Here is a 27,355-nt window from a genome sequence, read left to right on the forward strand (position 1 = left end):
GGGTCCTAAAGGAAAGAGGCCTGGCATACTAAAACTAAGAAAACAAACAAGCAAGCAACAACTACAACAACAACAACAACAACATAGTCAATATCTTTTCCCAAGGATATACTATTGTTTTTAAGGCAGGTCTCTCAATTTGATAAAGTGTCAGTGTGCTTAATACTAACAGTTAGTTAAGCTGTTAAAATGTTTGGAGAATTAATTAATGTTTGTAAAGATTGTAAGTGAATTAAAGGTGTTAGAAAGTGCATAGAATTTTAGTATTGTTAGCAGGTCTATTTTTAGTAAACCCCCCTTGATCATAATTCATTATCCCTCCGATAATTCATCTAAGCCTTTTTAGTCAACACTTTCTGTTGCAATCCATATTAATTAACAATATTGGTCTGTTGGTGCTACAGCATTTACCATTTTCCCTCTGGTTTCAGAACACTGTAATTAAAGTAATCCTAAGAGAACTGATTAATGAATTGACCTGAAATGCCTTATTATAGATCCTACACAAAACTTACTTTTAAAAATGTACTACAAAGTTTTGTAGAGTTTAGCTAGGAAGCCACTAGAGCCTGAAACCTGATCCTCTCTGTAAAACACAAAAGACAAAGAAGACCAAAGTATAAAATTTAAATTTTCCTCTACCTCTGTGTGTAAATCAATCTCAGGAAGTGCAGCTTTACAAAAGGTGGTTCATATTAGAGAGTGGAATTTGCTTATGCAAAAGATTAGTTTCTAATTCTACTATAAGAAAGATATATATATATATCTGTTCAAATCTGAAACTCAAGTTATTTCATTAATGTTCTTATTATGGTATTGACATTTCACTCTTTTTATTTATTTATTTATTTATATCACTATTTGTGATTTCGCCCCTCCTTTGGTAACTGTATATATGTGACACTAACAGGAAATTTTTAAAAGCAACTTTCTTTTTCTTGTCATCACCAAGAACATTTAAGATTATTTAGTTAGTTCTCTGCTAAGAAATAAAACTTTGGGTATTTGGGGGAGAAAAGAAAACAAAAAGATCCTGCCAGAACTCATCTGTAGTCTAACATGCAATTTGTAACACAGGCAGTTTGGTTGTTCAGACGGTTTCCTTCTCACACTTCTCCAGTTAAAATGAATGAAAACCATTCTTTTCAATATTTTTCATATGCTGGATTCTTGTTATAGGATAAGAAGAGAAGCAAACAGATGCTTATGGAATTGTAGTGGGGGAAAAGAGAAAGGGCTATTCATGGATGGATTTGGAGAGGGGTGAAAAGGGTGGTAATATAATAAGTTGAAGTATTTTTTTTTTTTTTATGCCTTGGGGAAACAAATGAGAGCAAAAGTAAATTCAGTGTGAGAGCACACAGTTTGCTTATTTATTTTTTTTTATTTACTTAAGCATTAAAGTTTGAATTAGTTATCAATGCTAATACAACTTTAAATGTTTTGTCTTTGGACTATACTCAGGAGAGAATCTTTTTGTGTGTGTTTTTGTTTAACTGTGGATTGCTATGAGATAAAACTCAAATGTAGCAATATAATAGATTGCTTTGGTGCTAATAACCGGATTCCATGGAAAACTGGAATTTTATAAAAAATTGGCAGATACTTGAAGATGACTGCACAATGCAACAATCTGAAAATTCCACAGACAATTATGGTAGTCTACTGAAGTGGTATAATTTCTCTATAAATAGAAAAAAGTCTATCACACTACCAAGAATTGGAGGGTATCCAAGAATATGTCATTCTTCTCAAGTGTTATTAAAAAAAAAAAAAAAAAGTCTGAAGCTTCCATTCACTGAGACTAAATGTTAAAAAGGCAGGATAATTTTTCGAACTGCCCTAATTTAATGAATTTACAAAACTGATTTCAGAAAGATGAATGAGAATGAGGTATCTTGTGAACTAGCCAATGACACTGTCAGAGCTGAAAACAATGCCTTATTTTTTCTCCCTTTAATCTACCACCCATCCATTTGTTCAAAACGGACATAGCTCAGTCCTGTAAGGTTAGTATTAAATGTTCTCTACTAAATCCAGCCAAATTTAAACCTTCCTTGAATCGTAGGAGTAACTCAATGTAGTAAACTACCTTTAGGTTGGAGTTTCACAATATAGTTTTAATTGGGTGGAATTTTTTTATCCATTTATTTCAGTAAGAATTACCCATATGCTTGTAGTTAGGTATGAATTAAAGTCTAAAAACTGTGAAGAAAAAAAATAAATATATATATATATATTGTGAGAGTTCTAGTTCTGTGTGCAGGCCTGAAGACAGCATTATTTTGTTAATCCTGACCTGCTACATGAAATATTGACTCCAATATTTAACTAAATTATATGTTCTGGAAAGGCACAGGGCAGAGAATGTGAACATAAATACCAAGATGCATAAAAACACATAAAACAGGTTGTTAAATTGATACCTACAATTTTTATTGGGTTGGGACTTACTTTCTTGAAGGACTTTAGGAGCCCAGAAACATGCCAAAAATATTCTTTAAGTAAATAAATAATAAGCTAATTGGAAATGGGACATATGAAATAATTGAGGAATTTATGTGATATCAGGGTTCAAGAAAACATTTTTCATTTTAGCCATGTTAGCTCACTTCTATTCTGGTAGCCCCATGTTTTCATTCCCAGAGCCTCAAAGTTTAATAACTGATGGTTTTAAGACCTAGAAAACAAACAAAAAAAAACACAAAACAAAACACCTGTATGTCAGATGTCAGTTATCAAATTAAATTCATTGTCTATATTAGCTTTTTCCACAAGATGTCAGAACTAATATCTCTAATATCTACAGTTTTATGCCCAGCAGTGGAGAAGTATGTCACATATTAAGTAATCCTCAGTGTTGATGTTTCCCACATCTCTGCATTAAAAGTATAAACTTTTAGAATTCAGTAATTCATTTTATTCCATTGATCTGCTGAACAAAAACAGAGCCACTGATTTCAAGTTGACAAGAGAAGATGCAATGATAATAATAATTTAGCATAAAAACAGTTAAATGATGTTCTCTCTCTCTCTCTCTCTCTTTTCCCTTCTGTTTTCTCCCTTGAGAAACTTTTTTTTTTTTTTTTTTTTAAATGGCAATTCAGCCAATTCAGCTGGGGAAACTCTGAAATTCAAGAAGCAGGAAGAATTATTTCAATTGCATGTTGCAATACTCACTCCATGGCATTGTTAAATATTTCTCATTTTATTAATTGGATTGACCCCAAGAAATAGAACCAGTGACTCTTGAATTTTCCAGAGAATGAATCTTTTCATTTGAACTAATGGTAAGTTACCCCCAGAAAATTGAGTTTGCGTTCATAATGAAGTTATGAAATCTACTGCTGAATTCATTAAATTGGAACAACTTTTATTTCATTATAGTAACAAACACAGCAAATTAATTTTCTCAGCTAGGCATCAGTATGTGTTTTTTAATAGAGAACACTATTATGTGTGAACAATTAAAATCATTTACATTTGGAGAACATTGATTATGAATGATGTTATTATCCCATTAATACAGTAAAACCAATCAAAACCGAATGTTAAAGAGCTGAAATTGTGCATTTAAACTAATAAGTAAATTATGTGCAGATGTAGACAGGAGTCTGGAACTTCGGTACAAAATGTTGGCTGTGACTGGCACATACGATTAGCAAATTTGCACTGTCCCTTAAGGTCTAATTAAGCTCTATACACTATAAGACAGAAAGCTCCATACACATAATTACCCATTGTGTGCTTGCTTATCTATTTAAAATATTACTTTTGTTGTATTTAATTGTGTGTGAAAAATGATGAACGTCACTTTATCGGTGTAATCTTATCAAGTGATCACTCTGCCTGTCAAGGAATGCCAATATTTTAATTCTTTATAAAGGAACAACAACTTGAAGATATAATTTTATATATATATATATATATGTATATATTTAATGAAACTGTGGTCTTTTATATATATATATATATATATATTTCCTAACAACATCCTTTTGGATAAATGGAGAGCTATCTGTATGTAATTGCGTCTTTTTCTTTTTTCTTTTTTTCCTTTAACTGGAATAGGAAATAAAAATCAAGCTGTCCTACAATACAGTATGGATACCCTAAAATACAGAAAGGGTAGGTCTCTCTGCAAATAGGGTCTATGCTCCTTGTCACTTTCAGACTCCTAAAGCTGTTCTACTTCAGAATCAGTATGGCCAGGGTGAAAAAAAAAAAATTATTCTTGTCTGCAGGCAGCAAAAATATCAGGAAAAATATGCATTAATCCAATAAGATTTTTAATACTCTCCTTGAGGACTTACCTTGCCTAAGGTATTCAGCATAGTGCACACCTATGCTAGCATAATGGAAAAATAATCAAAGCAATAAAAATTCAGATTAAAAAATATATATTTACACAGCCAATAGTGAAAATCTTTTTAAGCCTGATGGCTAACTTAACAAGAAGGCTTCTGCTCAATCACCTGATCCTCCTAAGGAAATTTAGGTCTCATTATACTATCACAGAAAAATAGGGCTGGAAACAGACCTTTGGAGGTCATGTTGTCCACTGCTTTGCCTGAAGGCAAGATCAATGATTCCTCACAGATGTTTGTCTAACCCAGTCTCCAAGAAATGGGTACTAGCAGCTGATTTTATCTCGTCAGTTCTTAACTCTTGCAATTGCCTGGAAGTCAATAAGGTGACTACTCATATGTCTAGCCCAAGCCCCTTTACATCACTGTGTGTTTTCTCATGTGTTTCCTTAATATGAATGTGACATTTGCCTCCTTCCAGCAATGGCATTTAAGCTTAAGAACTATGACTTCTCACTTCACTAATCAGTAAATAAAAATCTTCTTGTAGGTGCTAAGGAATGCATAAACTCTCTAGCCATATGAGAAAAGGACATTCAAATGGGTGGAAGGTTATGATCTTAGGTCAGCATGCTCCAAATTCACCTAAGTACCTGAGGCAAAGTAAGTGCATGAGAATCCATATGCCTTTTTTTCATGTAAAACAGATATTTATATTCACTTTGGTGGCTAAGAAAATATTAGTAATTTATTCTGCCAAGAATAATAATGTGCTTTATATACACTGAACTGCATTATACAAAGGGAAGATTTCTCTGCTAATGTTTAGAAATGCTGCTTCTGAAAAGCAAAGTCTAATTCACACAGATGTGGCTGCTGTTTGCACCACAGCTCTGCTGGCAGCCAGCAGTTTCATGTGGAAGCTTACCAAAAGACAAATCCCTTACATCCAGAAATCACAGACGTGTGCAGCTGATTACTTCCTCCCTCCTCCCTGATTTTTTAAATTGCTCTTCATTTATTTACAGCAGTTGGATATTTGGTCAAACTACTGCCATATTCTTCCTTCAAGCCACTATGCTATGAAGAGGCATTCACCCTGCATAGCACAGAGCCATCTAGACCTTTTCAGATGTAAGTGATGTTTGTCATCTTACTTCTTGTTGGTATTCATCTGCAATTGTATCAAGAAATATTGCCTGGTCAGTCTCTCAGACTAAGTAGCCATAGATGATTACCTTCCTGACTGAATAAAGTCTATAGGTGTGAATCTGTCCGGATAAGGTGAGGGACACCCTGTGACTTATGGAATACCTGGACTGGGTTCACTTCCCTGTCTCTTTCCTTAGAGCTGCTAGTTCATAACAAAGCTTAGTTGCAGCTCCTGCACGACCTTCCCCTTCCAACTGAAGTCAGCTAGTTGTAACGTCCTAAAAGATAGAGAAAAAAAGATTAATTCTCAAGTGGAAAGTTGATTTTTTTTTTTTCAGTCAGAAATTAGAGAAGGGTTAGTTTGTAAACATTTCACGAAGAAAACTTTCTTGGCACCACTATGATTTGAGTATCAAAGATGGGATTTTTGCCTGCAGAATAGACTATTAGTGGGGCTATAGTTTGACTAGCTGTGAGATCACGGTAATCACACATTTTGACAAATTACTTTTCTTCTCCTCATTAACTTCAGCTTTTCTCTGGATTAGTTTGAACCAGCTGTAATTCATCTAGGCTTTGGTCTCCTCCCTGCTCTGAGAGATAACTGGTAAACAGCACCATCTGCATGGAATAAGAGAGACGAAGCTACTCTTTCAGTTAAAGATTGTTGCATTTTGTTTTGTTTTGCTTTCTTATTTCCCTTTCATTACAGAAAGCAAAGCAGCACCAGCTGAAATTAATCTTTATGATGAATAAACAATTTATTCATTCCTCGTGAACACCCAGATGGATTAGTGGGAAAGGAAAAGATTTATATTAAGTAGATGATCACTCTCTACAACACACAGAGAAAATGTGATTACTTGTGTGTGATGACATTGGTACTTACTGGCCTCATAACTGCATCTGCACCACTTATAGTACAGTGACAGAATGTAATCTGGTGTGAGTTAGTGTCCTCCCATTATGTCAAACACCATTCAGATCTTCGTTTCTAATATTTCATTTAGTAGGAAAATATGCAAAAGACTGGAATAAAAACATAAATAGCCTATATATATATATATATCACTGATTTAAATATATATATATATGTTTTTGAATCTGAAAATAAAACCAAAATATCTCCGTTTTTCTCTTTCAACCTAGATTAATCTGTAATTTTGACTGAGGCTATGTAGTGATAATGATGGAATTCTCACATCAGTGATTGTCTCATAAACTAACAAGAAATTATTTTCTTCTTGGTCCACATTACTCTGGGGTAAATTCAATAACAAAATGGGTCACACAGATCAACTCAGAAACTGACGTCAGAGAACAATGTGGTAAAACAGAAATAAGTCACTCACAAAATTGCTAGGATGGATCAAAGATAAACTATTTTATTACCCAGTTATTCTGACTGAAGAAAAAAAAAAAAAGGAGTTAAATGAACATAGTTCTCATTACTATTTCTGAAACAAATGTTTATTGAATATAAGCTCTGAAATTCTTCACTATATCTTTGGTTTGTGCAAATAATAAATGCTGTTCTGCAAAATAGCATTTTCATTTTTAAATAGCTTTCCTAGTGACTTGAATTTCAAGAGAGTTTGTGTGACTAGAAATCATACACCAAATTGTTTACTATTAAATAGCACAATGACTATCCATGTTACTAAAAATTGTAACATACTTCCATTTCCCACCCAGTAGAAAATATTCTTAAGTATCTTTCATATTCTTCTGCTTGACAAAATAAGTAACTATGGAAAAACGACAACTGAATATTTCAGATTATTATATATCTGAATTAACTAAATATAGATATAGTAATATCTATAATAATATGTAATAATAATAACAATATATTAACTAAATATAGATATAGTAAAATGTTTAGTAGGCATCAAGGTTTTGTCAGAAAAAAAAAATCAACCCCAAAGTTTAAATAATTATTAAGTTCTCCTTTTCTTAGTAATCTTATTCCTTAACAGGAAATGTAACATCTCTTCTGAGATCTTTTCAGTAGAAGAGCTCCATGCAAGAAAGATAAAAATAAAGTTTTCACAGGAACAACACCTGTTTAGGGCGACACCTATTTTTTATTCTTTTTAGTTTGTTAACAAAGCAAAATAGTTTATTTTATTTGAAGAAAAATAAGTAGGTGAATCATAATTAATTTAAAACTTCCTGAAACTTAGAAGTTTTAACAACTGACAGAAGATTTTGGAACACTTGTGTAAAGCCTGTGACAGTCTGCTGTTTCTTTTCAAATTTTTGTTCCCACTAACAGTGACCTTAGCAGTTCAGTCCCTTTTGGTGTCACAAAGGTCACCTAGTGTTAGTGGTAGCTCCAGACTCAGGCAAAACACAAAGTCACTCCAGATCAGGGAGTCACAGATTTCATTCTAAACTGCATTCATTACTGCAGTAGTTTCTATACTGGCACAAGATGACACAACTGAAACTGCGCAAAACAACACACAATGAGAACAAGCTATCTTACAGCTTGTTCATGAATAATGACTGTTGTCTCTCCTGACCATTTCATATGCCATATGTCCAAAGTTATTCTTGGGGCTGTGATTCTTGGCTATCCAACTTTCTCTCATATGGTTGTCTGGCATTCTTTAATATGTTGTAATTATACATCAGCTGTTTATCATACCATCTTATCCTAGATGTTCTTGTGTTTCCGGCAGCACAAGTGTGTTCCTTTCCTAATGATCATTATGTGTTGTATTTGGAATTGTAACTGCTCTATATTCATCTGGCAGTTAAAAGAGAAGTCCTACTTTTCCATCTGTATCTGTCATATAATAATATATAATAGTGGGCAAATTCAAGCTATCTTTGAGCTGTAAGAAGGAATATTGTTCCAACTTGATACCTAGATACATAAATAATTTGATTATAATTTGATTATAATGTGTTTAGCTTCATTTCACTACTAATTCAAACAATTTAATTATTTATTTTTTTAAAGCACATTTGCATTATGCTCTGTCCAGCTTCTGGATATATTAGAGATCTGAGTTGCACTTCTGTTGCAGTTCTTTTCTCTTACAGAGGTACTTTCTTCCTTGGATTAGATCCTTAGTCCATTCCTGTCATTATGAACTTGAATCTTGCTCCTTGTTACTAATATTTATTTATTTATTAACTATATTGAACATGGATCCTGTTTGGTCTCTGTCTTCCCATTATTTTCTTCCTATCTTTGAGCTGTTCAGATTCTGATCACTCACAAATTTTACACACTTATTTGGACATTGTTGTTCTCATAATCATTTCTTTTGTCCATACAAATCTATATGTTTGTTAGTCTCTGTTTTTAACTTTGATCTGGAATGGTCTAATATTTTCAGTTTCTAAATGTGACTATCACCTTGACTTGGGTCTTTATCTGATACATTTAGGATTCTTATCTTCTGCTTCAGTGCAAGGCTGTTCCATTATGTTTTTATGAATAAGTCTCACCCTCATGGGTTATTCCCAGATAGTTTCCAGATGCCTTCTTTAAAACAGTTTCAGATTATTTAAATTGCATTCCTTGTATCCTGCTTTTGCTATTTATATCCTCAGTTGTGCATAGACATAGCAATTATATTAAATACAAAATTTTGTATTCAGTCCTGCAGAACCAAACAGATGAGCACAATGTTATATGCTAGCTCTTAACCACTGTTTTTGTCTCAGCTTCCTGCCTGAGATCATACAAAGCACCTCAGAACTGAATAATAAATAAATAGAAAATAAGAAGAGATCAAGTAAAAGAGGGTATAATCTTTCCACCCTGCTAGCACTCTCTGTTGAGGTATGTGCCTTATTCACACCATGGAAGAGGAGTCATGTAGTTGCTCAGCTCTAGCAACCCCACTGGGAGCATATCCACATCCAGATTTATGTGTGAGACTAATTACTTACTGTTCTTAAGCCACTGTGAGATTCTTCTAAACAAATAGAAATGTTATTGGCAGTACCGGAGAAAGCCTTGGATTAGGATGAAGACCAAGATGCAGGCAGGAGTTTGGGCTTGTGGAAACAATGACAGGGTTGTCTCTAATTGTGAAAAAAAAAAAATAAATAAATAGGATCAGGATTCCTAAATCTTAATATCCCTCACATCCTTTCCCTGCAGTGAACTGACAGCTGTGAAACAAGGATGTCACATTCCCACCAGCCAGTCAGACATTCACCAGAGTGCTGTAATAGGATCCCAAAGTTGTTTGTAAGCCAAGAAGATATCAGTGTGATTCTGCAATAGGATATTTTTAAATTTTTTTATTTTTTTTAAGATTGTAAAGGTTGAATCCAACATAGATCCAATGTTAGAATTAGGTGAGTCAGGAAGGCTTAATTAGTTCTTTTTTTATTTTTTTTTTTAAAGGCACGAGTACACAGAGTTTAATAGTTTAATTATGTGGTCACATAATTTTATTTTTTTCATTAGAAGATGAGCCTTACTTGTACACCAGCAAGTGATTGTCTGTACGTTTTCTGTCACTGATTCTTGCTTTACTGGAAAGACTTGAATGCTAGTTATTTAAGGGATTTCTGGAAAAAGGGTAAATGATATATATATAAAAAAAAAGGTTCTTCAATGCTTTTTCTAGATATAAGATATTATGCACAATATTGAAGGAACTAGAAAAGCCAGGCCAGTCCACACGGAATTTGGGAGGGGTGGATACCTTCTTTCCACATAAAAGATAAGTATGTTAGATTTATGAGTGGAAGAAGATATAACCACAATAGCAGATGTGATACAGTAACTGTTAGAGCAGAACAACCCTCCAATACTGTGACCCCAGAATGTTTTCAAAATTTCTGAATCATGGCATCATTATTAATGTTTCAATACCAGTTCTGAAATTGCTGTGCAACTGGGGAATGCTTTTTCTGTTTGTAGGCAAGCTCAGCTGTGGGCACTATTTAGAAATGGCATGGGAGTGGTAAGAGGTGAGGAAGGTTGTACTGCTTTGTCCTGCAATCTATGATGTGACATATGGAATGGCAAAAATAGACTGTCTGCAGTCCACTTTGTAAATCTGGTTCATAGGCACAAATTTTCTTTGAGTTGGGAAGGAGTCTTGGAACAGATCAGTTCTACAGTTCCATCAGTGAATTCATCACCATTGTCCCAGAGACCAGAATATGATCAGTGAGATGTGGCTCATGGGCTAGGCATTGGCAAGTTTGCTTTTGGTGGAAGATTGACTGCTGTGTGTGTGTTACAGTTTGTTACACTTTGTAGGTACAGATAATTACAGATATGAAAAGTCTTATATAGATTATAAAATGTTCTATTGTATTCACATTTTATGAAGAAAAAAAAAGTATGAAGAAATTTTTTATGCTGACTTCCCAAAGATATTTTATACTTTTTCCTGCATTTCATTAAGTAGTATTATTTAGATTAAATAGGTAAATTAATCTTTTTTCCTCTTTGACATTTAATTTTGGCTTTGACATATTTCAAAATATTTGGTTTATTAATGAAAGAATTGCAAGTTAACCATTATTTTGAGGTCTACACAGTAATGATACATTATTAACAATGTGGTTCTCACAAGAATAAGCTGTAATGAGTCAATAATTATCTAGGTAGGCTTTTACAAATGTGATAGGTGAGGCACCTTGTATCTATCAGAAAACAACTTTTCTAAGAGCTATATTTTTTTCCTTCCTTCAGGCTGGAATCATATGAATAAAACAGCAATCAGGTGAAAGCAAACTCATTTGAGGGCTTTTTGACACTTAGTAGTCAGTAAGCAGTGACTGGATAATTGAGCAATGTTTGTAAGCTTTGGTCTAATTAAAATGAAATGGGCTGATACACAAATTCTGAGAAAATACTTGCTCAAGCTTGGTAGCTGTTCATGCTCTCAACTCAGAACTATTCAAAATGTATCAGGCTGAGTATAAGTTCTCCTTTGTATTTCAGCTGTATCTAAAAGGTCAGATTAGGACTATGGGAATTTATCCCATGTGATTCAGAAATAAGGAAAATGTGAAACTCATGAGAACCGAAAACAGCTGTTTTTCTACTTCCTTTCATTGAGCACAGACTGACACATGACAGCCCTACCTTTGAGCATATTGCTTTGTCCACAAATTGGGTGTCACCTGCAAACCTGGTCAGAGCACATTCACTTGTCTCCTCCAGAGTGGAGGAGGCATCTATACAGAGCCCATCATAGCTCTATACAGTGTATGCTCCATTTCTGTCTTCCTCTTAAAGACGTTGAGGATAGATCACAAGACACGTACCTGTGATACTCTACTGGTTACTAATCAATGACTGTCCTCTGAGCCTGACTATCTAATTAGTTTTTTAACCATCCAGTTGTCTACTCACCCAGACTGTAAAATTCCACCTTCAGTAAAGGAATATTGTGTGAGGCATACCTTGCTATATTCAAGGCCTGTCTGGGCGTCTACCTGGGCAACCTGCTCTAGGGAACCTGCTTTGGCAGGGGGGTTGGACCCATGACCTCTTGAGGTCCCTTCCAACTCCTATGATTCTGTGATTCTGTGACTCCCACCAATCTCCCATCTTCCTTATTCCTGGTCATTTTATCATAGAAGGCAATCAAGTGTGTCAGGAATGATTTACACTTGTTTACGAGCATGGTTACCCATGCTGACTGGTCCTGGTCTCCTTCTTCTCCTTCATGTGCCTAGAAATGAGGCCTAAGAAGGCTCACACTGCAGTTTTACCAGGGGCTGAAATAAGGCTGACCAGCCTATAGTTCCCTAGACTGTATTTTTGGCCTATTTTGAAAAGAGAGCAACAAAAGAGAGCTTCCTATGTTCTCCACGACCTTTGGAAGATGTAAGAAGTGGCCTTACACATCAGCCAGTTCTCTCAGCACCCTTGAATGCAACTTGGCAGGTCCTGTGGACTTGCATCTGTTGAGTTCTCCAAGCGGTTATTGACTCCATCCTTATCCTCCTTAGGCTTCACCTCTAAGCACAGAGGAATGGGAGAACTTGTCCCCGGGACGCTCTGCTCCTTCTCTCCTTTTTATTGAATGAAAGATTCCCAGGGTAGTCCAAAAGTATGTGCACTAACTGGATTAATAGTGGCAAATCTATACCAGGTACTATGTTTGGCACAGGATGTGTAGCCAGCAACGTTACAATGATTTTTATAACAAGCTTAGCACTAGACAAAAAAGTGTGTTACTTCTGCTTGAGACTATTACAGGGAAAATAGGCACTGTTCCTGTCACTGCCCAGAATACAAAGTACAGCAAGTCTTTCTTTTCTCTGAACAGCAATGTCAATTTTCTCATTGACAGCTTAATAATCAGCTATTTTTAATGACCTAAATGTTAGTTGCATTTGGAAATTTACCTCATGAATCATCTATATATATATATATATTTTTTTTGGGGGGGGGCTGTACTTCAAAAGGAAATGAAGGAATAGATTTAGAAATTACAATGAAACATCCAAAATATACTGATAGCAATATAATTATATAATTTGGTTTAAACATATTTAGTAAGCTGCAGTTCCAGCAAGAATGAATTTTCCTCGTTGCTTTCTCTTCTCTAGGTTCTTTTTTGATCATTCCATTCCATTGTCACTCTAACTGTTTGTGTTGCCTGTTTTTATATTGCATCAGGTTTTAGGAGCAAAACTTGAATATGTCAGTAGAGCTTTTCAAGTGTGTTAGAGGAATCATTGCAGAGAAGCTACTTCACTGTAATGTCACTCTTACTTTAGAATTTTCTGCTTTTTTTTTTTTTGACTTGCTTTTATCCAATATTTGAGTCCTAGTCACTTCTTTCTCTCTAAGACATTAAATAGACAACATTTTTCTCATTAGACTTCTTTTTGTTTCCAGACGGTTGAAGGAATTCATCGAAGTAAAGGTCAGATGAGGCAGAAAGACTCTATCTGATTTTTAAAAATAGCAGACTTTCTAGGGGAGGTGATAAGGTTTCTACTAAAACATGGTTTTCTGAATGTGTTGAAATCCTGAAGCTCCTAGGAATCTCTGAAAAATTAGTGCAGTGCCCTTCCATTGCACCTGTCCAATCTGTGCCAAGACCAACAGGAACCCAATGGCAATAAAGGAATTTATCGCAAAGCAGGTGCACGCATGGATTCACAGGGAAAAAATGCTGTATTAGCATAACATGCTTATTTCCTTGATATTTCAGCTAATCCCATAGTAACTGTTCCTTCTATATGACCAACTTGCTTGCTCTGCCTTATTTGGGAAAACTTCAGTAGATGACATCAAATGGAGACAGTGAAAAAAAAAAAAAAAGAAAAAAAATACAAACATATGGAGTGAGTTAAAACTACATAACTTTGATTAAAACCAAACAATGTATAAAATGCAGGGCAAAAAATAATGTTCCAAAACGACATTTGATTACTGTTGACAGCTTACTAAGGAATCAGACAGTGCTTCTGAATCTTTGTAAGAAATGATCCTAAATATGAGACATATCATGCCTTAAGATGGGAATTTTAGGCAAAGAAAAATTATTACATGAAATGTCAGGAGATTTTGTTGGCTTGACATCATGAACAGAACTGCAGAACCTAGACTGTCAAATAGCAAAGCAAAGAAAGTTCCACACAGCACTCAGATAACACATCCTGTCAAAATAGATATGACAGGAGGGGGTCTTTGGAGAGAATTAGCAAAAGTTCCTGTTTATTTTAATAGTGATTACCTTGACATACAGGGCAAAAATATTTTTAGAATACTCTCCTCAGCACTGTTAGTTGTGTGGTATGCTATCTGGTTAAGATCTCTCATACTTCACTACTAGTAGGTTGGTGTAGAAAATAATCCTTTCCTCTAGGGCTTTTGTGAGAGACAGTATGTTTGGAAGTCAAGAGACTGATAAAAGGCAAGAGTGCAAGAATGCATTGAACTTCTTCAGTTAAAACAGTCATGAGACCCATACATATATTTCATTCAAACTACATTGTATGGAGACATAAGTCAGCAAAAATGTAAAGTTTTTAAAGACACTAAACTGGGTATTACAGAGCAATTCAGGAAAGAACATCTGGTATGATAACTTGCCAGATCTTGTCTGAAATTTTCTTGGCCTATTTTGAGTGTTTTTCTACCTTGATAAGCTGTAACAACTTCCTAATGACCGGAAGTCAATTTCTTAATTTGTTTAACTTTTGCTTGTCTTTGTGTAATAGTGCAAAAATGAGTTGTAATTTTTCTATAGATAGTGTTAACAAGTAGTTACCCTTTGCAAAACAAAAAAAGTGACCCCAACATAATGAGGCAGTGTCAGGGTAATACAGATGTGGTGTGATGTCAGTTGGAACACAGGATGCTGTGTGGGGCATGGAAGGTAAGAGACAGGGCAAAACTGGAGACCAAACTCAACCATGATCAGTTAAAGGAGTGGGAGATGGGCAACACTGATTTAGTAATAATGAAGAGAGTAAAGAATAAACGTTTAAGATAAGTAAAACATATGATATAGTCTACACGGAAGTATACTGTAGAGTGAAGGAAGTGCAAGGTATGAAAATGTGCAGCCTATAAAGATGTATAAAAATATCCCCACCTGGACCCTACAGGAAGGAGAAAGAAACCATTAACATTATACTGCTCACAGCAAAGGAAAAGAAGAAATCCCATCATCAACATGACTCTTCTTGGGGATGCTGTTTACTTGCCGCAGATGTCTTGCTCCTTCTGAGGAAGACTCTCTCTGCTGGCCTGAGGATATAGAGCTGTGGTGGAAAAGAGCACATGCAGGGAAAAGGCATAGAAAATAAGTTTTACATAATAATTTTTAATGTTATTATTATTGCCATCTGATTTCCATTAAATAGAGAAATTGGACTAGAAGAATCATGAATATTTGGTGAAGGTTAATATAATTGTAAGTGAACTAATAATGATAGGATTTTTTTTTGTTGTTGTTCTTAGTGTTCGTTTTTTTGTTATTTTATTTAGATTTTAGTAAGACTAACAATAAATGTATAGTTTAACATTTGTGGTCTACTCCCCTTTTTACCCATGTGAAGAGTTAGAAAGTAACAAATGAGAAATTAGATAATGGTGACTTAAATTTAGTGTATAATATCTGAACTGTGGTAACCATACATCTGCTTTTAGCAAAAACAATTGCAGGACGGTTTGGTTCACAGTTGATATACTTTTGCAAATCATGGTCAATGCATGAAGAACAAACAAAAAATTATACAGCTCAGCTGATGTCTGATTACTTGATGAACCACAGTATTTGGAGGATTAGATATAACAAAAAGTTAAATTCTAGAACAAATCATAGCAAGAAAAAGATGATAACTATCCATTTTACTTATATCTGTCCTAAAGAGAATTTAAAATTCATACCATGAAACACTGGTATGAATTTAATAAAATTTAATTAAAAAAAAAATAAAATTCCAATATAAGAACTATACAAGAATTTCTGTAGAAAGTACTGATTAAAATAATGTAATTATCAGTATACAAAACAATATTACCTTAAATTTTAGAGCATCTCTGTTATACTTCAGCAGTAGATTATTAATTATGAGATAAAATAATTGTTTTGCGCTTATATATTCTTTAAGGACTGCAGTTTGTATGAGCCTTAGCCTGTCATAATTAATACTGTTAAGATGGAACTGTAGGAGAGGTTTTCCTGAATTGAAGAACAAATGAAATGATAAAATCTTTTCCCCTCCACAATGAATACGCATTTTGAAACTTTTTTTTTTTTTCTCTTCCTCTCCTCTATAAAGCTCCCCAGCAAAATGACAAAAATTTACAGTCCTGTCCAGGAATGGGTTATATGGTGCAATGTAAATGTTGTGGCATCCACCATCACCTTAAATAGTGCACCTTATTTCCCTGAAATCAATTTCCACATTGAAATGCAAGAATCAAATAGCTTAATTGCTCATTTGTCTGTAAACCTCTGAAATAGGGAATGTTAGTATATTTAATGCATAAAAACTCTAATTTCCTCAATATGTATTTTCCACTAATGCATCAATCATATTCATTTGATAGGATTCTGGAAAACATAATCTTTTTGACTGACCGTAAAACATTAAATATACCAACATTTTCAGAAGGTGATGGGAAAAAAGAAATCCCTACACAGCTATATGGAAGTACCATGTTATACATATTTCTCTATACCTATTTCCCTAAAGAGGCAGAATTTATTCAGGAATTCCTCTATTGTTCCATTTCAACTCCGAGAAAGAAGGAGATTGAGTAAAGCAGAATCTTAAACTTCAGATGTACATGTTTCCAACATTATATAGCAAAGACAAATTATATAGCAGAGATAAATAAATGGATAAATTATTTCTGTGGCCAAAATCAGTAGGATAACCTACTCTTAAAGGAAAAAAAAAAAAAAAAAAGTGGAAACATTCCCCTATAAAAGATATTCGGAAAGAAAGGGATTGTGATGAAACAATGACTGAACCTTTGTCCATGGAGTCTGAATCATCCTGCTTCTAAAAAATAAAAATAAAATAATTCCCATTCTCAATCAGTTCACTGTATTCAGCCCTCATAAACAATTCTTCCAGTGATGTCCTCTAATATTAGGTAGAAGATGTAGGTGTGCCTTGCATTGCCTAAAACATGCCACAAAATCAGTATGAAACAAGAAGAGCAAGGAGGAATGGGAAAGAAGAGTAGGAGTGTGCTGGAGAGTAAAAAAAAAAAAACAAAACAAAACAAAAAAAAACACCCTATTGAATATTTGGGTTTCCTTAATCATACATGGTGCTAAACTCTATACATAACTTTTACATTTTCCAACTGTGTAAATAAGAGATCCTTTTACTGTTCTCTGTTTGTCTATAAATCTGATCATCTAGAACAGACATTGTTAAGGAAGATGTTACAAATATTAGGGTGAAAGTGTCTGAAGATACCTGCTTAAAGATTTTGGATCTGGCTAAAAAATCAGGAATAGTGACAATAGTTACTAGACACACAGCATAACAACATTCTTGAATCAGTCATCTTGAATCAGCCACAAGAATCCAAGGGGGGGAAAAAAAAAGAAAAAAAAAAAACTTTTTTTGTACTCAAGTATTGCTGATCCTGATTTAATAATAATAATAATTTTAATGCTTGCTTAAGCTATTTTCAAATAGAGCAAATTCACTAACTTCTGTTCCTTTTAGGCGCTACTGTGAGTGAATAAAGTTCTTGTTGTTTGAGCAGCTCATTTCTAAATTTGAATACGTTCTGAAGCCCACATTGCATTCATCCTGAAAACATCTAAATTACTGTTGCATATCATGTATCTAGTCAGCATAAAAAATCAACAGTGTCCATACATTAATGAGCCTCAAACTTCATTTTCCCAGATGATATTCCCATTGTCAAAATAACATTACTGCCTGATAAGTACAGTTTAGCATGACAGAAAACAAAAATAAGTTGTCAGTTTGTGTCTTATCACTAACATTAAATTTTTTTAGATTAAATGAATGCCAGCTGGTATAAAACTTACTTTTGAGCACTTCACACTAATAGAAAGAAAAAGATGCCTCCAGAAGGTGATTCACCAGCTTATTTTAGACTTTTTTCCCAGACTGAGATTAGTCACCCTCTGAAGTTCCCTATGCACATTTCTGCATAGCATTCCAGCTTATGAATCCATGTGAATGTATGAACAATTTTTTGGTTCCTATTTTCATTTAACTTTCTATTTGATAATTCAAAGAAAAGTTTAAGAACAAAGACTATAGTGCTTTAGAAATTATTCGGGATTCTTAAAATGATTGTTTATTATTCTGGGGACAGTTGCCTGGTTTTCAGTTGATTTTGTCATCAGAGTGGCTAGAGTGAAGCTGGATGGTGAGTTCTTTATGTTGGCCTTGATAAGCTTTGCCAGTGCTCAGCTGCATCCAGGACAGTGATCTCTCTTAACCACTAAAAACTGTATTTATTAGGAAGGTTGATTTTATTTTTTTCGAGATAGCAATTTAATGGTAATAATAATATTATGAATTTTGAATACACTTGTGAGAGAATCTTTTTTTTTTTTTCCTGTGAAAATCTTTTTTGTATGCATCTTGTTTGCTGTGAAATTCCTGGTAGTTATTAGTAGACAAAATAATACAGAAATTATTTTTGGAAAGTTAACAACTATCTGAGATGTTAAGAAAAAACAGGTTCAACAATCATCATGAGAAATGTCAATAATTACAGATATTTTCTATCAAATCTAGAATCATATAATTTCATTAACTAGAGAAAATATAGTTTGTGATTGGTAGAAATGAAAAAAGCTACCAACCTATCAAGTGATAGCAGATGAAAAAAATATTGTAAGATTTTTTTGATGGATATCACTGATCAACAAGACAAGAATTTAGAAATGCCATTATTATAGTCTCTTTTAAAGTATTCTTAATTTTGAGTTATCTTTTTTTTTTTTTTAAATGTTTATGTTCATGTATATGTTACCTTATGTATTAAAGACTGAGCATTCAAAGAGACTGACCTTGGTATGACAAAGTATATACCTATGTGAGCAATTCAATTGGAAAATAGCACTGAAATCAGTATTTATCAGGTTATCAAACAAAAAAAGTAATAATGCAAAAAATAGATAAGACTTTCAAGAAAGTACCCTATGAATGTTTCTCCCTCTCTCTCCTCTCTCTCCTCTCTCTCCTCTCTCTCCTCTCTCTCCTCTCTCTCCTCTCTCTCCTCTCTCTCCTCTCTCTCCTCTCTCTCCTCTCTCTCCTCTCTCTCCTCTCTCTCTCTCTCTCTCTCTCCCTCTCTCCTCTCTCTTCTCTCTTCTCCTCTCTCTCCTCTCTCTCCTCTCTCTCCTCTCTCTCCTCTCTCTCCTCTCTCTCCTCCCTCCTCTCTCTCCTCTCTCTCCTCTCTTTCTCTCTCTCCTCTCTTCTCTCTCTCTTTCCTCTCTCTTTCTCTCTCTTTCTCTCTCTTTCTCTCTCTTTCTCTCTCTTTCTCTCTCTTTCTCTTCTCTCTCTCTCTCTCTCTCTCTTTCTCTCTCTTCTCTCTTTCTCTCTCTTTCTCTCTCTCTCTCTTTCTCTCTCTTTCTCTCTCTTTCTCTTTTTAACTTATGTTTGGCTTATCCTAAGTAAATTAATGTTAAAACTTTTTTTTTTCTTCTTTTGTCTGTAATTGCTATCATTATACCACTATTTCTATAACACAGTTTAGTCAGTTTTCTTTTCCGAGACTCAGATGTCTTTTATTTTGAAGATTTAATGCTATTTCTTTACTGGAGATACTCACTAAATGTGTGCTAGATAACAGACAGCTTCTGTTCAGATGGTATTATTTCAATGTTCTGAAAGCTTTTGGGTTGTGCTCTTTTTATTATTTTAACCTTTTGCTCTCATACAGGCTAAGGAGTCCATTGCACCTACAGTATAAGTCTATTAACCTTCCAGACAACTAAAACAAGATTTACACTTTGGAGTGAAGCTTACTGACAGAAAATTGGACAAATTCAGTGTTTGGTTAGACATAGGACTTATGTTTATATTTGAGTAGTTTCTAGGTTCCTACAAGCTGTGGATCTACAACACCAACTAGGCAATTAGCTGAGACCCTGCATATGTAACACACCCAGATCTTCAGCAATAACAAAGGTCACTAGCAGTGAGCAAAGCATGTCCTTTGCCAGAAAAGAAATGTTGCTGCATCTGCAATGAACAGCCCTTGAAACAAGGGTTAATTGAGAGGTTAGCGTGATGGTGTGCTAAGTAGTTGAGGATGATATTGCAGCAAAAACAGTCACATGTGCAATTAATTTTGTGTAAATCCAAGAAAAGGAAACCTTTAATAAGAAAGCAGAGATCATGTCATTACATGTGTGGTAGGAATCTTTTTAATTATGCCACCATAAAGTACTTCCTCTCTTCTATATGCAATAGACTTGTAGGCAACAGATTTGTTACCTAGTGAATTAAAAAACAGATAAGGAGAGGTTACCACTGTAGACTCATCTTATTCAGTTAAGATGGTTTAATATATTCTGGTTGTTCATCAAGTGCTACTGTGTATGTATGTGAGAGAGATGAAAAACAAGAAAAAATCAGGACAATTTTTCTGCAGAGTCACTGATTTGGTAGTGTGTGTGTGTTGTCTGAATATATCAGAGTTACTCTGAAGTTAAGGAGGCTTCACATTTGGGACTGGAGCAACGGGGTCAGATTTCAACAAATTTCCATGTACCTACAGATGTTCACAAGTGTTTCTAGAATTCCTTAAGTGGGATAAGACTGTTATGACTTTGGGAATATCTCCCTCTGAGTTCATCTGCAGTCTTCGGTGCTTAGCGTCTTTAGGAATCTTATGCATGTTTAAGCAGCTTTATGCACTGACTCCTCAGTGACTGCCTTTCACAATGCTCCCCTTGGCCCATCCCACTTCTCAGTTCTGTTGTTCTGTTCAACTACTTTATTTTCCTGCATTCCCAGAGCAGGAAATACTCATCCAGTATGTTTTTTGTTTTTTTTTTTTTTTTAATTTAGTGTGGGCCCCCATCTCTTTTTCCAGTTCTACCACACAGTTTTATAATCATCCCCTTCACTCTGTGTTGCCTTAAAATATGAGATGGTGAAATCACAAAGAAGACATAGTTAAGACCACAACTTTAAAAAAAGAGAAATATCATTCTTAATATGAAAAATTTCCCACAACCTCTGAACTTATTTTTATTTAAAATTATCAAAATTTCCTAAACTGTAAGGCAATGATTTTCAAATGGTAGTCCACAGACTTTCATGTTCCATGGAATATTTCTACAGGGAAATATGGAAAGAATAGACTTCTGTGATGATTGTTAAACCATACTTTTCAGTAATGTTGAAAACAACTGTTGCTAGGCTCAAATTTATTATCTACAAGTTTGCAGTTTTACTAGAAAATATTTATGGTATCTACAGATAAAAATCATATGTAATAAGGTATAAATATTTTCAGAAATGATTAGTGAAATGATTGATGTGTCCAATGATTTTGTCTTATTAAATCATTGGTCCACCGGTTCATGGCCAAGACCCCATGCAAAAGGGTCCTAGAAGAGTTGCATAGAAAATCTGGTGCCAAGAGGAAAGATTTGTTCTGTGTGCACTGCACAGTTATGTATGTGTTTGCAAAGCAATGCATGTACAGTGCATAGCACATAAGGTGAAAATAGTCTCTATATGGTTCAGCAGAGCCTTCTTAGCTTGTTCTGTTAAGTCTTTTTTACATATATGCTTAACTTTTTTTTTTTTTACTATGTTAAAGCAAATTGTGAAGAGAAAATGAAAGAAGACTTGAAGTTCTTAGTACAGTATAGCAGTGCACTCACAGATTAATAGTAATCAAAAGAAAGAAACAGCTAGTGGAGCTGAGCTAGTCCAGTGAGAAGTTCTAGTGATTTTCACTTCATAGTTAACTAAGAATAAGTAATGAATAGAATTTCCAGGAGGAATAGAGAAAGGAAGATAAAGGCTGTGAAAATATAGTTAAAATAAAATGGATAGATTTACCAAAGGTTATTTGAAAAAAAATCAAATTCTCTGCCCTTCCGGAATAGAAGGGATATTGGAAGAAGTGGGAGGGTGCTATGTCAACAGGGAGCAATAAATTCAAAATCAAACAGGAGTCAATATCTGCCTGGATTTTCATTGCAAATTGTAGATTTCTACACCTAGGTTGATAGGACAAGATGCTTAGCCCCTCTACTTGAAGCAAATAAGACTGATGTTGGGGAAAATAAATAAATAAATAAATAAAAAGATTTAATCTTTTTCTTCCGCTGCAGAAACCTGGATCACCTCAGACCCTCAGAGGGAAAATCTTCATGTGAAAGCCTAGAAAGTTCTCCAAAAAAGGGACGCTGAAACTTCTAGATCTAGAGGAACATAAGACTTGCCCCACTTCAGAAAAAGTCTGGCGCAAGCAGGAATGTCTCATACCTCTTAGTATGTGAGACAAGGTCCACCCATAGAGGCTCCTATCAACTATCCATTTTGCTGAGCTGCCAACTGAGAGATAAAGAGGAAGGTAACAACAAAATGAATGGCACAGGGGTTTTAGTCTTAGTGTCCTACGTGCCCAATCCAAATAAAAGATCTGTTATTTCAACTTCAATTTATAGAAAAATGTTATATATTTACATGTCTTTGTAGCTGTTGTTCTCATAGATGTACCTGTGCTTGCCATGTATGTGTTCCATACAGTTTCTGTTAGCTGTTGTCTGCTGTAGTAAAGGGAAACTTTCAGGGCACCAACCTAGATATTTTCTCACAGCTTAAAAGAAGTTGTGTGTGCTGAGACCTGTAAGCTAAGAGATGCTTCTGGATTCTTGACATATTTACTGAGCAGGAAGGCAATTTTGCAAAGTCGTAAAACTTATAACAGTTCCTTTAGTGTGCATAATAATAGCAGTCTATGCTAGAAATAATCAAATAGTAGCATCTCACAACCTATCAGCAATGGGTTGTAATGTAACTGCAATCAGCTCCCTAGGAACGGTGTCTTCATCATTCCAAGAGCAGAGTAAAAATTATATCTTTTTAATTTTTTTTCTTTTTTCTTTTGAATAGGAAGGAACTTACCTATTACTAATACACATGGCTTGGAAACAGAAAGGCATATGAGATCTTTCCAGTGATAGCTCCTTCCTGCACAATTACTTGCTGCAAGAAAAAGATCTCTGATGTCAAAAATAGGTTGTCCACAAACTACTGAACAGTCTCTCTGTAGAGAGAACAATCCTTGAGTTTTCCATCCACAATAATCCAAGCAAGAGGATACATTATTTTAAATGTTGATCTGCATTAAAACTATTCATTAAAAAAATAATAAACAATTAGCACATTAAATGATATCATTCTGCTGTTTCCTTCAGTTTTCTCTTCTATTTCTATGTATTCACCTTTTTGGATTTTGCCTCGTAATTCATTTATATGATTTTGGACTAGAAAACAAACACATTTGATCAGTATTTGAAACATACTTAGAAAATTAAATTAAAAAATACTGAGGGTTGTGCTCTTGTGCGTTCCTGATGTTTACAGGAAGGAAGGAAGGAAGGAAAGGAGGGTAAAGGAAGGGAGGGAAGGAGAGAGGAAAAGAAAGGGAGAGGGAAAGAAAGGAAGAGAGTAAGGATGGAAAGAGGCATTTATTTAAGAAAATATTAAATATTTATATTTCAAATTTATCAAGAATAAATATCTCTGATTTTATTCTCAACAACATATCTAAGAGAGTGACAATTCAGCTAGGTAACAAAACCATTTGAGGCAAAGAAATACTCTAAGTTCGTCCCTTTTTTTTTTTTTTTTTTCCATAAGTGTGTGTCAGTTTTACACACATTGAAGTCCTATGTCTTTCATGCCAAAAGCTGTGAGATGTGATCAGTTCTCTAGTCAGTCTGGCTGTACAATTCCAGTGTTACTTTTTAGTCAGTGTTGATTAATAGCAACAATTCCTAACAGGAATTCTGTACAGCCTATGCATTTCAGAATTGGCCAGCATAAGAAATAGGTGTTTTAGGCAAAATGTCTACAGTATTTTGTAAGCCATGTTATTTTTGCCTCAAAAATTTACTGTAGCAAACTATTTTAGCTAGATTTTTCCCCCTCCTATGCAAAAATTCATCCAGGAAAAAACAGAAATATAGAAGGTACTTTTCAGAATCATTAGCATAAACCATGCATGGACATTTATTAATGCATATGTACACATTTCTTGAATGCACAATTTGACTTACATAGCAATCAATTTCTGCACGATTAATGCATAATAAAACAGCATACATTTTCCATTCTTTTTCTTCCCCTTCTGAGAAAAGACTCTAGGAATTCTATACTCTAATATGTTTCTGGGCTATCCAGAAGGAAAAATATACTTCCAAGAATCTTGCAAAAATTCTATTAACACATATGTTGGCCTGAGATTTCTTTGAACATCAAAGTAAGCTGCAGTTAATTCTCTTGCATCCAGCTGCATTTGGTGGTATGCTCATCACAGTGAGGAGGCCCTTTGCTGTTTCCATCCTTCACTACTTATGTCAAACAGTTTACAGAGCGGCAATATAAATTCAGACAGAGAGCTAGGAATGCCATCAATGAGTTTGGGAGTTTACATTGTGTTTGTGTGAGGTCACTGTGTGTTGTCTTCAATGATCAATGGCCTAGTGAGTGTTTTTAAAGCTAAAGACTACCCTCAATGCATTTAGTTACTCCATGTTAGGTTATGTTTTAATAGGATGGCTCAGGCAATTCTTCTCTTTCATTTCTATGTAACGGATTTGTGACTGTTTTTTTTTTTTTTTTTTTTTGGCATTTTCCTGTACTAATAACAAGAAATCAGGTGACCAGTAAGATAAATGATATTTAAACTAACTGTGACAGATGTAGTAGAGGTGAAAAGGTTATACCTATTAATAAACAAAGTTTGAAAGCCTTTTAACACCATCTTTCACATCACGCTTATCTAACCTTTTACACAAGATGACTTCCACAGACTTATGAGAGGGAAAAAAAAAATCCAACTTTTTTTTTTTTTTTAAATACCTATCTCTCTCTTTCTCTCTTAATGTAGTCATTAAGAGTTTTATGTTGTCTTCCTAAATGAATGAAGGAAGTACTGGTGGTACAGCAGTTAGCATTTTACTTGGATAAAGAAATGCGGCAGATTTATTTTGGTCCCAGTGGGTGCTGACATTTTAACCCACTTATCTCTGATTTATTCAGTATTTGACAGTCCCCAAAAAATGATGTATTTTGCCTGAAGGCTCTGTAGGTGAGGCAAGTTGACATATGCTTTATCCTTTTGTTATGGGGGTGATTCCTCTGCAGTCCAGTGGATGAAGCAGGGAAAAATGGAAAAGGAAAATGTTCATGCTAAGAATTTTTCCTCTTTTTCAAGTTCCTGGGTTTTATTGCATTTAGAAGGCAATAAAACTAGAAAACATTTTATTTTATTTTATTTTATTTTTTATTTTATTTTATTTTTGTAGCATGGTAATGCCAAAAATAATCCAGCATATTCTGCAATAATCAGTTATTTTAATTTTCTATGTTAATCAAAAATATTGGACACACCTATAGATATGACTTTATCTTGTAAGGATTAGATGGAAGGATATGCTATATTTACACACTTGGGCAAATTCAAACACATTTGACAGCAAGTGGGCCAGATCGCAGGGTCTTGGGTCTGGTTTTGTGTAAAGAACGTCACAGAACTACTACTACTACTACAAAAAAAGGCCTGATCTTGTATTTTTGGTCAGTTTGTGAAGATGGAAGCAGAAAATTCCAAGTGAAAGGAAATGAACAGGATATAACCATAGTATATTTGAAGAGAAATATCTTGCTTCAGTAATTCTGGGAGAAAGGACAGTATTCAGCTGGGAATGCATGCAGGAGTTTGCTTTTCTGCATCTCGAGTTTCTACACAGCATATGCTGCTTGTTGTTTTATATCTAATAGATTGGTCCTTGTTTTAGTTAACACTCTTCAAAATATGTTTATATATATTGTTCTTTATGCAATCCTTCAGGATGCACTTGAAGATAGAAGTAAGTGAGCTTACCTAAACTGAGATCTAACTGGAAATGTACTCCTTAGGGGGCACAAAGCTTTTCCTCCAGGGCCTGAAGTACTGGTTGTCTCAGTAACTGACCTCACCTTTGGACTCTGGCTTGCTAGGCAGATGGATTTTCTTGCCAGTTCTGTGTCAAGATGTGCAGAATGACAAATGCAGAATCAGGAAGCTAATTTGTTTTACAAATGGCCATGTGCACAAAACTGGGGTTTAGTCTCTTGTCTTTTTACAGTACAGTAAAAATTACCATAGCTATTTTTTTGACTGGAATCAGTTTTTGTTTATTTGTTTGTTTTTAAAAAATTAAATAAACTTAATTAGACATCTGCCATTTCTTTGTCTCATCTGTGGGTTAGGGGATGTAAAACATAAAGACTTTTTTTTTTTTTTTCATTTATTCCCCTGTGTCTTGTAGACATTTACCAAGTAACAATAGTAATTTGAGTGCAAGTATATTTAAAGAAGGAAATAATTAATAATGCTTTATTCTACATAAGTTACTTTAGAGACTGGCATTTTCATAGTCTTGCAAAGCTAAATACTGGTTTTGTTGGACGTAGCTCTCACCAACAGAGTGATAGAAACAATAGTAAGACAAAGAAAGCAGAAATCCTGATTAGGTTTCCACTTCATACCTCTGTCTCTTCGGTTATGAATTTATTTTTCATCTGAGACTGTCAACTTACTCCATAACTATTAAAGCTAAATGGCATAATCCAGTTTCCAACAGCATAAGGCCAAAATTGACTGTTGATGGACCACATCCATATAGATGCCTTAGGCGTTATCCAAGTCTGAGTCAAATGGCCCACAACCACTGACTATATCGGAAATTAGCTGACACTGTTAGCTGCAAGCAACATCAGAACAGGAGATGCTTGAGTATACTCAGCAAATCCAGCTATTCAGCTCCATTTGGGAGACACTTTAACATATTATTCAATGAATTATTTTTCCACTACATCCCAGAAAGCAATGTTTTATTAACATTTGATAAATAAGAAAAGTAATTGTCTTGATGGCTTCTTAGAGAACAAAATCTCTGTACTACTTTTTTCTCCATATTTCTTCCTAATACTTCACAACAGTTCAAGTATAATGACTAGCTTCAATAACTCTTCTCTTGTTCGTAATGAGTCTTCCAACAATTAAGACAATTACATTTGAAAAAAAAGGATTATTGTTTTTTTTAGGAAAAAAAGCCCCTACAGTATGCTTAATATTTTGTTATGAAATATTGCCAGCTACACCATTGCTTTCTTGCTCACATTTCCCTGACAGTCAAGAGACTGTTCTGAAGCAAACATCACATTATTGATCAGATGTTTCACTTGTT

General features: G+C 34.5%; 1 long non-coding RNA gene across 1 annotated transcript; it reads left to right on the forward strand.

The window, feature by feature from the left end:
* Positions 1-2,085: 2,085 nt before the first annotated feature.
* On the forward strand, positions 2,086-26,616 carry LOC310895869. Its single transcript, XR_014581012.1, has 5 exons — positions 2,086-3,290; positions 4,858-4,970; positions 5,336-5,441; positions 22,226-22,467; positions 23,010-26,616. It is a non-coding gene; the product is annotated as an uncharacterized lncRNA (long non-coding RNA).
* The last annotated feature ends 739 nt before the right edge of the window (positions 26,617-27,355 follow it).

The sequence above is a fragment of the Anser anser genome, assembly GCF_964211835.1.
Source record: "Anser anser genome assembly, chromosome: 2".
Lineage (NCBI taxonomy): Eukaryota > Metazoa > Chordata > Aves > Anseriformes > Anatidae > Anser > Anser anser.